The sequence below is a fragment of the Armigeres subalbatus genome, chromosome 1 (genome assembly GCF_024139115.2).
Source record: "Armigeres subalbatus isolate Guangzhou_Male chromosome 1, GZ_Asu_2, whole genome shotgun sequence".
Taxonomy (NCBI): domain Eukaryota; kingdom Metazoa; phylum Arthropoda; class Insecta; order Diptera; family Culicidae; genus Armigeres; species Armigeres subalbatus.
Window position 1 is genome coordinate 27,427,483 of NC_085139.1, and position 13,954 is coordinate 27,441,436.

The 13,954-nt window shown below is 39.6% G+C and overlaps 1 protein-coding gene and 1 long non-coding RNA gene across 3 annotated transcripts in view; one reads left to right on the forward strand and one right to left on the reverse strand.

The window, feature by feature from the left end:
* LOC134223037 (facilitated trehalose transporter Tret1-like) overlaps window positions 1-13,954 on the forward strand; it is a 45,020-nt gene that overhangs the window by 8,365 nt on the left and 22,701 nt on the right. The window lies entirely within an intron of this gene.
* LOC134223082 (uncharacterized) lies at window positions 1,228-2,285 on the reverse strand. Its single transcript, XR_009982462.1, has 4 exons — window positions 2,033-2,285; window positions 1,875-1,976; window positions 1,712-1,819; window positions 1,228-1,657 (listed from the first exon to the last, which is right to left on the reverse strand). It is a non-coding gene; the product is annotated as an uncharacterized LOC134223082 (long non-coding RNA).

Below are 13,954 nucleotides of genomic sequence, written 5' to 3' on the forward strand. Positions count from 1 at the left end.
TGGTTTTGAGTTAACCACGCCCTTGCTTCGACTAGCATAGTGAGAAGAATTTCATCCGTTAGCTTTCGATGGTCATCAAGCGCCTTCAGAGCTCCTTTTGCTGACTTGATTAAACGCTCTCAGCTGCCAATCTTCAAAATGACGGTCAAAAACCACTTTTTCAAAGTGGTGTAAATTGCATACTTAGGTTAATTTGAATCGAACGAATCTTACGTTTACAGTATATGCAATTTCCGTTAAACCCGCAGTTTCCGGAAAAAATCCAAATAAAACAGAACAGAACAAGTCAGTCTTCCAGCACCGCAAACTTCTCCGAATGTCATGAGTAATCTAAACAATCACCTGGTCTCTTTGTGGTATAAAATTGGCCACGGAATAGGTTTCGGAAGCCCGGAATTTCTAGAACAAAATGCCAGCATAGAACCACGGAATAAATCGGTCCTTCGACGCCTTAAAATTCTCAGATCCTTATGAGTAAATCTAGAGAAAGCCTTAGTTTCTTGGTAAGGTAAAACTGACAATGCGATGTCCACGGAACATGTTCCGGAAACCCGGAATTTCCAGTCATAAAGATCTTACGTATAAATCAGTTTGCCGACACCTCGAACTTCTGAGAATTTCCTTGGCCTTTTGTATCCGAAATTCCGGGCTTCCGGAACCTGTTCGGTGGCCATCACATAACCCGTTTTACTCTTGGCTTACCTTAGCTTTCACTGAATGTACATATTTATGGTTGCTACTCCGTGATGGACCCGAATAATTGAAATTGCACAATTAATCAACTGAACGGCTGATTGGGATTAGTCATTCTAACCGTGTAAGTTTCAGTAACTCAACGTCCTCACAGTCAGTTAGGAAAAAGGAAAGAACATAAGTAGGTGATGTTTGTTATTTAAAGACCGTGTTTACCTCTGTGTCTTTACAAAAAACACAGGATATAACATTTGTTATTGGGTAGGTATCGTTAGATCTGGATTCGCACTGATAAGTTGTGTGACTGTCAGAGCTTTACAAATAATAATATAAACACGCCGTCATTACACGAGCAAACGTATACTGAAGCCTTTACTTTCTAATTAAGTGAGCATTCGCACAAAGCAGAACCAAACTCTAATAACATATTGCGAGCTTCCGGTAGCGGGTAGAGCAGAACTACCAAAGCGGACGAAAGAAGCAATTAGACTGGAGGGCCAAAGCACCAACACAAATCAAATAACCACAAATCTCAATTTAATACATGTATTTAGGGTAATGCACCCATTTTCCTCTGTTACTTCCTACCTCCTACTCATCTTATCTTCTTTCCTTTTCACTCCTCTTTCTCTATCTTCCTACTTTACAAAACACCTCAGTTTTCTTACTCACGGTTTCTTCTCCGTACTCACGGTACCGGCTACTTGGGGCGTCTCCCTATTGTGCCGATTCCTGTCGCGGCCGGCCGTCTACCGCCGCAATATGCACGCCTTCCACCATCTGTTCGCCGCGTCGTCGCTCTCCACACGACCCGCAAGGCTGATTCCTCCGCTGGAGACCCCTCTGGCCGTCCAGCGCGACCGGGATGCTGGATGGGGTCCCTCCGAGGCCCTTGACGTACTCGTTGTCGATGACGAGGTTTCCGTCTGAAACCGTCCAACTGTTTCGGTACCACACAAACACCCTACGAACGACAATTATCAAACGACTGCTCACTCTTTTCCGTGGTTTGACTTACCCAATGGATGGGGTGCTTTGGTTCAGTCTGGATCCCAATTGGTGTAAAAAAAAGGGAACGATTTCCGCCGGACGAAGTTGTGGCTCGCTTCTCCGGCTTTTGAGTGAGCTGTAAATCATGTGCGGTTAGACGTGTGTACTGCTTGATGCAAAAAGAGGATTACCTTCTACTATTCGGTTGTTGGCCCGTTGAATAAAATTCACCGGTGATCGGTTCCGTGCTTCCTCTTACCGTCTACCTTTCTGCGAAATTTCGGAGCTTTTGCCTGCGATTGAATTGAGGTTAATCCTGCATCGTGGCGTGCGACTAAGAGAGTCCTACCTTTTGTTCGTTCGTTGTAGGCACATGCGACTCAAGGTCTGATTCGCGTGGGGACTAAATTATCCTTAAACACGGTGGCGTTTAGTGCAGTGAAATCTGCATTCTATGTCCGACACCTTCGCGAAGCTAATGAAGCCGAAAATCACTTCTAAACCGCGCACAATAATTCCCTCGACGGGTTTTTCACAATTTTTTCGCCAAACGATGGCGACAGCGATGCTCTCGCACGGAGATACCGAATAACAGTGTTTTTCGTTCTTCTTGATTTGCGTTGATGTCGTTCGTGGTGTGTGTGCGTTTGGCTCATGCCAAACTGCCGCGCCGCTTAGCGTCGTTTAGTCTTTGCAGGGGTGTGGACTGTTGATTCGCATTCAAACTGACGGTTGATGGGTTAGGCAGGTGCAGGTGCAGTGCTCGCGTTCCGTTTTAATTTCCGATTTTATGTATTCATGATTCACGATTACTTGCTAATATTCTCGTAGGTTACAAACAATCTTAAACGTAACAAACATAATACTTGCACTGTACTTACTTGCCCGATAGCTAATAAATCACATGGCCAGTTTTACCCTATCAAGAAACTAAGGCGTTTTCTTGATTACTTTTAAGATTCGGAGAAGTTTGAGGTGTCGAAAGACTGACTTGTTGTGTAGTTCTATATTGGGCTTTTTTACCGAAAATTCTGGGTTTCTGGTGCCTGTTCGGACATAATCGCATGGTCAATTTCCCCCTACCAAGAAACTATGGTTTTTATGATTATTCATGAAATTCAGAGAAGTTTGAGGTGTCGGATGACTGACTTGATTGGTATTTTTATGTTGACCATTTGTACCGGAAATTCCGGATTTCCGGAACCTATTCCGTGGCCACCGCATGGTCAGGTTTACCCTACCACGAAGCTAAGGCGTTTTCTAAATAATTCATGAGATTCTGAGAAGTTTGAGGTGTCGGACGACTGACTTGTTTTTTTGGTTTCATGTTGGCCTTTTGTACCGGAAACTCCGGATTTCTGGAACCTGTTCCGTGGCCATCGCATGACCAGGTTCACCCTACAAAGAAATTATGAGATTCTGAGAAGTTTGAAGTGTCGGAAAACTTCCGTGTTTCTATGATGACCTTTTATACCGGTTATTCTGCCTGTCCGGCACCTGTTCGGTGGTCATCCGGAAGCCAATTTATGTCTGTTTGTCTATTGTTGTCAATCATCTACATCAGCGGTTCTCAACCTTTTCCTTCAACCTTCCCTTCAAACGTTTGCATAACTAGAGGTACCCCGGATTTTTTTTTGAAAATTTATCTGGAGGCATGTTAAAGTCATAATTTCGTATTTGAATCTCACGTGCCTTCTATCAAACCGATTGAATTTTCAAAAAATAATTTTGGGCTTCCGAAGAATTTACGTAATTTAGCTTAGCTATTTTAAACTTTGGTAACACTAATAATTTTGTCATAATTGTTTAAGTTTAGGTCTCATTCTCCACATGTTCCATCGTTCATCATTTTAACGATGAATTCAATATTTTGTAGGTGGTCGATCGGTTACTGCTTGTCCTCATACAGTGCATTTAGCATTTGGCGAGAATGTTTCCGTGACGGTGATTTTGATTGCATTTTGTCCTAAGTGAGACGACTGTTTCATTGTGCTTAACAGGGGTTGGACAAAAAAGTTGAGATAGGCAAAAATTTGACGAAACTCAATGCTTAAAATAATCCGAATTTGATAAAACCGAAACCATCGAACATCGATTTACGAGCATTGGAGATTTTCCGGGTTTTTCGAGGGTATGTTAAAATGCATTTTTTTGTTTGTCATTGGGACGTGAACCTTCATGAATACCTTAAGTTTTATCATCAATCTTGAACTAATTTTCCTGCCAATGGTAGCTCTAGGTCGAAAATCCATTTTCAAAAATGTTTCTGTAATCATCCCGCCACTGTGATACCCTTATTCGGACTAGAGGAATTTCTGCGTTTGTGTATTTCAGCTCTTCATAATCATCGGATTATCAACCTTTTTGTATTATTCCTGTTCATCGTTTTGCCTCCACAAATCGATGTGGCTAGTAGAATTCATTATTAGTGTGCAGCATCTGGGGAACTCTTGGGCTACTATGGACTTCTTGTCATCGTCATCCATGTGGCCAAATGTGACGATGTTTCAATTTTGAAAATATCTCGCGCTGCACTCCTCTCTAATAATGTTTTGAAATCGACGCCCAGTTTGTCACAAGCAGACCCGTAGCTAGTTCCTTTTTGGCCATAAGGACGTGATACATGTTATAGAATCTGTCTGAAACCCTACTGAGCGGAACTAGTTTTTGCCAATTACGAAGTAGAAATTATGATTTAGATTAGCTTGTTACGTGTGGAGGTCAATCGTTTCGAGGTCATCATGAAATTAGTTTTTTTTGCAATTATAATACAACTTCCACCAACATCCGTACCACTAGCGGTACATGTACCCCAGGTTGAGAACCGCTGATCTACATTGACCATTAGTTACTTCTACTGTTATGCCGCTAAAAATTTCAAAATACTAAACAATTGCTCAAAAATATGACTTATGGCACACTTCAAAACTACCCCTCCCCACCCCCCCAAAGAGGGAGATCCATCCTAAACATTTTACCCGTCGCCTTTCGGGAACTACTATTCCCCTTGGTCACAGTTGAAACCGCTTGCTTATTGGCAGTGGTTGATTTTCTACCTGCCAGCTATAGTATATGCGCAAATAGCCAGCATGAGTTAACCGCCAGAAATTTATATGGCGAAAGACATCTAACGCGGGTTTTCTCAAAATTAGGAACTTTTCATGAAAAAATATTTGGTACCGGTTATGTAGGAAGGTGTCCGGTACTACGCCTACCAAATATTTTTTCGATGAAGGTGCTTAATTTTGAGATATCGAACCTTAGATGCCTTTCGCCACACTGATCCTATGGGAAGAGTTACACGCAGATGAATCCGGTACAATTGAAACAACTATTTCGATTGTTGCGTCCAACAACGTGGACGACATTGTTGTTTCAATCTCCAAAGTTGTTGTTTCAACACTGATTCACTGCTTTATTCAATACAATATTGTTGTTGTTTTGGTCCTGCATCGCATGATTGAATCAACATGACTATCGTTCTTTCGACAATCATCTTCATAGCTTAGCTTAGCTTAGACTGACTGTACATATCAATGGTTGATACTCCGTGATTGCCCAGAGCTGGTGCGAATTGCACTTCGATCCAAGTGAATAGTGGTTGGGATTTACCGTCTATTCACGAAGTGCACGTTCCAGCAGCTCTCAAACGTTGATCAATAACGGCGCCGCCCAAGTCCTTACAGTCAGTTGGGAAAAGGAGGAAATGTTAGTGTGTGGTAATTGTTGAGACCGAGAATACCTCTGCATCTCCACAATTACCACGGAAAGGAAGTTTAGTTAGTTGGCAGGGGTAATCGGAAACATAGATCGGGCTTCACCATGGAAAGTGATGTGACCTATGCAACTTCTAATTTACTAATTACGATAGACATTTTTATATACAACAGTATTGAGCAATTCTCTGTGAAATCAAGATTTTTTTTCGAGATTTCAATTTTGTATTTCCTGATTTTTCTGAAACTTTGCATATTCATTTCTTGGGATCAAAAAACATAATTTGCATCATTAGTTTGCCATCCTGACTCTAGCCTAACTTCTGACAAGGCCCCAAGCAAAACCACCTTGAACACTTTCAAAAAATTCAACTTGAAACCGGCTTGTCCGATCATTTCGATGTCTTTGGCAAAGTTTCAGGTAATCAATGGGGCTATGTGAAAAAAATATTGTTCAAACAATGAAGATAAAACTTAAAAATCAACTTGCTCAAAAACGAGCTTTTCATTACTTTCCATTTTTTGATATGTTGTAGCAGATGAGTCATAATGGAGAAATGGTGGCCAAAAAAGTTATAATTCCTTAAAATCAGTTGGTTCCTCAAAAATCGTCAAAATTTTTTTTACGTTTTTGTCGACCCGATTTTATGAAAGTACGTTAAATTTCCAATGGAAAAGGTATACGGTATTTTTTTAGGCGCTACCGTTTCTGAGATATACTGCCGGTACTTTCATATCAGTCCCATATTGGTTTTTCGCATTCTGAGATAATAGCCGATGAAGTCTCAAAACGCATTTTCCATGCAAAACTTTAAAAAAAAATAATAAATTCAAACATTCTGTGATCTGTCATCCCTCATTCAATAAGTTAATGCAAAACGATTGTATGGTTTGGTAAATGAATGTCCAAGTCGGGTGGTTTAATCCCCGGAAATAGGCAATTAGCTTTGATTGAACTGAATTCGGTATTATTTACCCAAGAAATCATCAACTGCTATGATCTGGTGCCGCGTCTCGTTATTAATTCCGCTGAAGACAGCTTCGATTTATTCGAACCAGAACAAAAACAGGAACAAACGTTCCAGCAAGATGGCATCAACAGGGAGAGAAGCAGTCAACAGTATAAAACAGATAGTGGAGAGCCGAAAGGGCTTGCAAGGAAGCAGACGAAATTAGATGGAGCCGACTTTGCAGAAGTAAACGATCACGGTGAAGGATCAACCCATATGAAAAATCGCGATGCCCAATGGATGAAAAGATTAAAGCTGGAGGAAGAAAATCTTCGAATCTGTGAGCCGATGAACAAACTATCGTATTCGTAAGGTATTCACACTCACCTTGATGAAGAGGATACGCTGGAGAATAACGAAGCAGATTTCCCGGTAGTCAAAACAAAACTCAACGGAGAACAAGGACATGTGGACAGTGGACATTCACAACATCAAAGTAACGGTCGAAGGAGGGAAGGTGTCCAACAGAGTGAAACTCTATGACTGCAACTGCAGGGCGAGCTAAACATATTCCCCAATTGGGAATGCTAGCAAAATGAAAAACTTTGCCGAAGATGGCAGTCGATCAATCAGAATCCATTCCCAGATCGAATGAGTGACGGAGGTGTATTTTCTCATATATTTTGGAGGAAATCCTCATACAAACTTCAAATCAAATGCGCCAGCTTATGCAACAAGCGATTGACCTGAAATTTTGAGAGATTGATTTTCTCACCCAAAGACACAATCCTGGGGGGTGCCTTTTTGTTTCATGGGCCAGTCTACTTTCCACAAAACAATAATAAAGAACAATAAAAAGATATGAACATTTCTATATAAAGAAATATAAAAAACTCAAAGGTTCAGCCCAATCAGGTTGTACGCAAAGGTGACGTTGAACTACGTAGCTGTATGTAATCTACAGGTTTTCGACTATTCTGTGCGATGAGACCAAAGCAAGCGTTTTTCAAGCCCAGCCTGAATCTGCTTTTGATGTGGTGTATATAATTTTTGGACCAACATTTGAAAATGAAGATAAAAATAAAATTTTCAAATAATCGAGGATGAACAACACTCTCAAGCGTTCACATATCCAAATTACCAATAGATAAAAACTCGCTAGAGAGTAAGAATCGTTCGATAATTGTATCTCGATTCGAAGCATTAGTAACAATGCCAAACATCCGATTGAACTTCTTTGTTGACATTAAATTGGTATTAATTAGGTTTATATTATTTTAAACGATAATCGATTACACAATTTGAAAAGCACAAGCCTGGCTGATAGTGTTAAGCATATGCGGTATTTCGAAAAACTTCGTTTCAGGTGGTTCGAAACGAAATTCCGCGGAATTTCGCGGAATTTGAGCATGGCGAAATCTGATTTCTTAATTTCGTTTCGTTTCGTTAATTTACATAAATTTCGTCATTAAAATCTAGCTTTTAACGAAATTTAACGGAATTCCGCGGAATTTCTAAACTAATTTAAACTAATATCGTACTTAAAATTTCGGCTGCGCCGCTGAAAAAAATCATAGAGGCTGTTTTTAAATTTTGTTTCCTAAGTATATATTGACGCCTTCTAGTTACGTAACCCCATTCCGAGTCGACAAATACGTATTGAATTTTCTTCTAGAAAACGTCTTCAGTGTTGGAAATGTTCAACAGAAAACGAAAAGAAATTTTTGGGTTTTCCTATTTCTAACGAAAATGCGTCGGATTTATAGCAATTTCTAGTACGTCAGGCTTGGAATTTAAATGTTCGTAATAAGTGGATTTTACTGATAACTTTGTCTAGCAGGCAAAGTCGTGGATTCCTAGCGCCCTTGACGAAGTCTTTTCTGGGCGCCTCTTTCTTACTGAAGGCCTGAAACTCCACTTAGAACTTAAACCAGGTATAAACGTATGAGTAAGCACCGTTGAAGAGTTGAGGATGAAGTAAAATTGGCAACCAACAACCACGTGTTTCAAGTGAGTGTTTGTGCTGCCGCTCGGTGTTGTACTACCACAGTTATAATTTTGCGGCAGGCGAAAAGAGACAAATGGCACACTACCAATTCTGACTAACTTTTCTTGAGCCTCAATTGAAGAAATCGACGTACTTTATACATCACGGAAAAAGGGATTTAAAAAATAAGACAAAATAGTAACAAATCATATCTCGTGCATAGCTTCATAAGGACGTAACTCCATTGATCAATTTCTCTTCATCGATATTTTCCTTCGTTTATATCGCAATATATTCAAAACTACAGCCATGAAGCAAGATGCAACCATCCTTTACCACCTCAAACCATAAAATCTTTGGCAAAATGTCTAAATTCGCTTCATTGTTAAAAAGAATGCATCGACGAAGAGAAATCGATCAACGCAGTTACGCCCCTATGATCCTAACCGCGAGATATACAAATGTCAGATGGTTAGCCACATCTGAAGTGGATCGGTCGATGATCGAATTCGCTATCGAACCTCTGATAGCTCGTGCTGATTGTATTCCGGGTACATTTTGCTCATATGCGGTGTGCGGCAGAAAATAATGCGAAAATTTTTAAACTTGAATATTGGGTTAATTCATGTAGCTATTGATTAATCACTGTTGAGATTATATTTGTTTACTAGCGAAAGCAACCCAGCTTTGCCCGGGTGTTGCAAATGTTACAATGAACTATTTGCACCAACGCACTCTTGATCAATTTCCGTGCGTTTGTTGTCTATTACTATATACGTGTATATACAAACCTTGCGAATCTCAAAACGAATCGATTACACGCTAACTTTCACCTACTCAGTGACTGAGTAAAATTGTATTGCTCTCTCTTTCTATCCCACGGAAATTTAATTTAATTTCCTGCATGTTGTTTTTGAGGAATTCACAAAAATTTATGAAAAAAAGAAATTCCGCATAAATTTCCGGGGAACCTTTTGCAAGAATGGAGAAATTTCCACAGATGTTCTCGGAGAAACACCCGCAGACAGTTGTGGACCATTTAGATGAGTTGTTATATCAACTGCTTTTTCCTTAATCCTATTTTCAATTTTGTACAAACATGTGTAACGTTGAAGTTAAAACATATACTTTAAGTAAAACATATACTATCAGTAATATTACAAAAACGAACTCGTAAAAAGACGTTCACTAAATTGTGGTAATATTTAGCGTACTATTTAACGTTGATATTTAACGTGTATTTGCTTAGAATTTTGTTTTGGGTCGCGCGGATTTGGCGCAGAATGGATTTTCATGTCGCGCGGAAATGGAGTGGATTTGATTTTAGTCGGCGCGGAAAATATTTCAGGATCTCCGTAACAACCCTGCAATTTCTATCCCGAAGGGTATTGAAAGCTTTGATATTGATCTCTATTATTGGCTCTCTGAAGAACCGTTTGTTTTTTGGACATACATGCTGCATCATGTGGCTTTTCTTTAGCCTGTCTCGGCTCATCACCGATGCCGGCCGGTCTCGGCTCGACACTGCTGCTGCTGCCGGTATCTGCTCAGCATTGCTGCTTTGTCGGGTCTGTAGGGTGGACTGCTGCTGTACTGGCTAGGTTTCGGCTGATGAAGGTGGCTTCGATGGTGTCGAGCCGAAAAAGCGGTCGGTGCAGACTTCATTGCCTGCTAAAAGGTGTGAGTGATGTTCAATCGATGATGCGGTTGCTTCGCTTGTCCCGGTCAGAATGAAAGGAAAAAATAGCGTTGCGCTATTTTATGGCTTCTCGGCAGACCCAGCGCCAGCTCATTCGCTGGTGTCTGCACCAATCAGAACGTGGTAATGGAATGATGCAAGAAATATGCGGTACCCATATTTATAGGTTCCCTTGATCTCAATGTTTTTCATTGAAAACAATTTCATGCCTATTGAAACAAGTTTCTCGGGTCAAGCATGGACATGAAAGGCATACTTGAAATCTATCGATTGAGGGGCTTACGGCAGAAATTCGTCCACTGAGACGAACACTATTAACGTTTAAAATCTTTCAACACAGCGTAACGCGGTCGATTTGAATATTTTGAAATGACACCCGGTATAGTAAAGAGAGACGTAAGTCCTACGTCAAAACTTGCTAACAGTTTAGCACTTTGTTTCGGTGAATCAGTCAATCTCGTAACCCGAGCGAAGCTTGAGAGCAAATCGATAACTAATTTTGTTGTTGTGAAATCGCCTAATTTTGATAACTCAGGTTGATTTCCTTTTGGTCGTTTTAACGGTTAAAAGATCAAAATCTACAGCAGAAAAATCTTACTGTGACATCAAATCGAAAACTATTCCTACTATCGATGAGAGCAAATCGAAAACTAATTCTGATATTGGTTCCGATAACAAAATAAGTACACAGTTTGATATCAGATCATACAATTTAGAAATCAACAGCAAAATGAGATCAAAACATGTCATCAGTCATGATGATTCATATTTGAAAACAAATCATGATTTCAATTTGATATCAATATCAAAATATGTTTAATATATGCTCTCATTATGTTTTCAGACTTTGCTCGGGATGTGCATCGCAAGCTTCTTCTTACATAGCACTACATTCCAATTATAACTTGGCCTGCTTTTCAACTTAGTAAATTATCAACATTTCTTTAGTTATTCATTGAAAGTTTTTTTTTATGTCCGCCATTGCAGGGCTTTTAGCTGGTGCAGTTCGTTTATGCTAACTTAAACGTGCGTTTTCCTTGGAAAGCTTGGGGGCACATGACGATAGCTTCTAGCTTACGTCTGTTGATGCAGTAGAGGGGCTCGGAATCTTCTTCGCTCCCGCAGTGAATGCGTTCTGGTAAACTTTCTTTGGCTCGTTTTTGCTGATTCGTAGGTGTCTGCCGGAGTAAACGCTAAGTCCGACGCAATTCACGTGAAGGAATAATTATTATAATCAATAATGCCGTTGACAGCCCAGCTTTCGCAATGGGTTTTTCTGTAATGAGCCACCAGTGGCTTAGACTGACTTAGTGATGGGTGGTAAGTCTCTGTAGCAGTTTGCATCGGTGATGGTTGCAGCTGTACACTATCTAAGAGTATGCGATAAAACACTTTTTCCTGGCGAAACGAAACGAAACGAAATTTAAAATGTCTTTGTTGATTCGAAACAAATCGAAACGAAATACAGATTTATTTTCGAGACCTCGAAACGATACGAAATCAAGCTGCATTCAATTCGAAATTTTTCGAATCGAAACGAAATTTCTAATTTTTTCCGCGGAATTTTACGCAATGTACTTAATTTTTTTGATATCCAATAGGCCGATACAAATATTTAAAAACTAGTTTGCCCCCCCCCCCCCCCTCGGATTTTTTTGCCCAACCCTCAACAAAATAAAATTCGGATAATTTTGAGAACTTTCAAGGAGTTTTTTGATTTTTTTCATTACAATATTTTTTTTTATTATCCCCCCTTGACCTTCCGGAGACCAATAGGACATTAAATATTTGTAACGGCCTAAGGCCTTAACATATATTTAATTTCAATTATGTCCTACTGGTCTCCGAAAGGTCGAGGGTGGATGGAGTAAAATAAAAAAATTAATTAAAAAAAATCTAAAAGCTCCTCGGGTTTATTGAAGAATGTTTTGAAATTCCTCAAAATTATCCGAATATTATTTTTGGGCAAAAAAATCCGAGGGGGCATACCCGATATCGTCCTATACAGGGTGTGGCAGAAAATAATGCGAAAATTGGTTCTATTTTTTATAAATCCCATTTGAACTACTCCAAGCAATAATCTCAACATTTTCGATTTCAGTTATAATTATAAGGTCCTTTCAAACAAATTTACTGGATGTGTGCTTTATTTTTTATTTTATTATATCCTCAAGACGACACCGGTGCTAGAACACGTCTTTCGAACCTAGTCCTCCGACATCGACTGCCATGTGCATGTTCTGGCCGACGATAGGGTCTTCACAAAAGGGTGCGATGGTTTGCAGGCTCGTGCTTCAACATGTGCCCATTCGTCCAAGCCAACGGATTAAGATCCGGACTGCTAGGGGGGCACAAATCTTTCGAGCAAAATTTCATGTTGTTCTTCAGCCGCTGTTGGGTTGATTGGACGTGCGACATTGCGCTACTTCATGCTGTAGGACAACGTTTTGATCCTCGGAGAACTTGGCCTTCCCCTAGGGAAGCACTTGGTCCTTTAAAATACCGTTCAACAATTCGGAATTGATTTTAACCCCAACATCAATGAAAACAGGCGGTAGTTTCAAACCGTTCGACGCCCCCAAGCCAAACATCATGACACCAGTCAGATTAGATTGGAATTTGAACTTTACTTTCTTCAGAACTTCCCCATCCCCAATTTTTATCGGTGAAATGAACCGGTCCGTGCGGTCGTTGGTGTTAGAATCGATGCTGACAGCAATATTTTTTCTTTCTTCAACAAAGAGAGCAATCTTTTTGAACGAGTCACTCGTAGTTCATATACCCGGTCCGTAATTAAGTGGCGTTTCACTCAAGTTTTGGAAGGTGTTCTTTGATGGTTTTCGCATGGATTTCTTAGAAATTTTGGCGTTATTGTCAAGTTTTCTGATGGAACGCACCAGGTTGCGACTTATCTTCCCACGAGCCGAATTGATCACGTTTGGCATACGTACAAAGCACGGACGTCCACTTCCCGGCTTCCGCTGCTTAAACCCATCATGCAGAGACATTTGAGGGCGATAAACTGTGCCAAAAGACATCCTACCACCATATCAATCTCATTCGGCGTCTTCTGGGCGAGCAACAAACCAGTAAACACTTCTTTTGCGTACATTTTTACAAATTTGCAATACAACAATTACAATCTCTCGGTGCGGCTTTTGAAAGTCAAACATCTTCTATATAATAAAAATGAGTTAAGATTTCCTTCCTGACGATTTAACTCGTGAACGGGTTGACCGATTTGCAAGATTTTTTCCCTACTCTCTAACTTTCACCTACTCAGTGACTGAGTAAAATTGAATTGCTCTCTCTTTCTATCCCACGGAAATTTTATTCAATTTCCGTCAAAAGCAGGACAACTCAAAGCTATGAGCAGGGCATTTTTCCATAGTTGACTTCTTCTTTCAAAACGTTTAAAGTTCATGGGAAGTTTTGTCAATTTTATCGCTTTTTTATATTTTTTATGGAAATTTCCTCATTAATTTGTGGAAATTAAAAAAAAAATATTTTGTGGAAAATTTTGTAATTGTTTATGCTACTGTCTTAGCCGAGTTTAGTACTTATGACTAAGTTTAGTAAAGATATCGTAACGTAATGGAATTCAATGGAAAGTACTAAACTCGACACTTGAAGACATTCCACTAAAAGAGCTTAAATAATTTTTCTGAATCGATTATTGCTAATATTGATTTATTTATGGGAATTTTGTATTTTTTCCCGTGAAACATTTTGATTTCTTCATGGAAAATTCTTCTTTTATAATTGCAATTTTTGCTAATTTATTTTTGTTTTGTGGAAAATTCTCAATTGTTTATGAAATTTTGCATTATTTGTGGAAATTTTGTATTTATTTATTGCTCATACCCTGATTTCTTTATAAGCAATTTCCTTCTTTTTTATGGAAAATTTCTAATTCGTC